Source organism: Battus philenor, unplaced genomic scaffold, assembly GCF_028537555.1.
Source record: "Battus philenor isolate CCGP_79_NKW_IND1 unplaced genomic scaffold, ilBatPhil1.0.hap1 SCAF_19, whole genome shotgun sequence".
Taxonomy (NCBI): domain Eukaryota; kingdom Metazoa; phylum Arthropoda; class Insecta; order Lepidoptera; family Papilionidae; genus Battus; species Battus philenor.
In genome coordinates this window covers 10673785-10674924 of record NW_027181681.1, presented here as the reverse complement: position 1 = coordinate 10674924, position 1140 = coordinate 10673785, and positions in this window count along the sequence as shown.

Genomic DNA, 1140 nt, shown 5'->3' with positions numbered 1-1140 from the left:
ATACTATTGAAAATAATACTTAGTAATTGTATATACAAGCTATGCATAATATGTAGTAAATTTATTAGGATTTTTAATTTAAATAACGTCACATGTAACGCTATATGGGTAAAAATTATTTACAATTTAACTAAAAATTCAATTTTTGCAATATATATTTTTTCTCATAATTTATTGTTACAGGTCATATGTAACACATTAGAGAGGATTATCCTTGAACTTTCTGTACGAGAACGTATCAGGAAATTGAGATCCTCAGAAGAACGAAAGAGTTCAACATAACCCAGAGGCTTGGTATGTTGAAGTAGCAATGACAGGGTCACGTGACACGCAAAATAGGATCAGACACTCGCTGAGACTTCAGTCATGGATTGGAGATCACAGACCGGTAAACGCAGAGTAGGACATCCGCCCACAAGTGGGCAAACAATCTTGTTATGGTCATCGGAATACGGTGTTGCTGGCCGCTTCCCACTAGTCGGTCAAATCTACGGATGAAACCTATGTCCAACAGTGGGCGACCTAAGGCTGATATTATAATGACGTAACGTGTATTCAATTAAAATTGTGTTTGAGAATAGTCCTCAGGTAGTCGATATAACGAACGATACAATCAAATCCTTATTTCTTATTATATTATATCTATTTATATAAAATATTAAATAAAGCATCTCATTTAGCAGTGGATATAGATTTTTTTAATAAGTTTCCTTTAAATATATTAAAAAGTAGGACTTTATTAAAAAGGCATATCTGGTCAAATCAAATCTCTAAGTGTATAAGAATAAATAGTAGATAAATGTGCTCTCTCAAAAAGAGAAGGATATCTTCCTTCTTCCATTTCTTATAATTCATGACTAGAATCCAATTACTAGAATCAAACAGAAAACATCACAAGAATATTATTAAAGACAAAAACCACATTACACATGTTCAGAATAATTATGATATAACAACATATAAATATATCTTTAACTAATAAAAATGCATTAAGATATACAAAATACAATTACAACATATATACCAATTATTCTTTCTCAATCTCCTTCTCTGATCTAATCCTAAGAATTTCTATTGGAAAGATTCTTTTGAGATTTCAGTTGAGAAGACTGTCCTGGTTACAGGAGACATTTAAGTCGC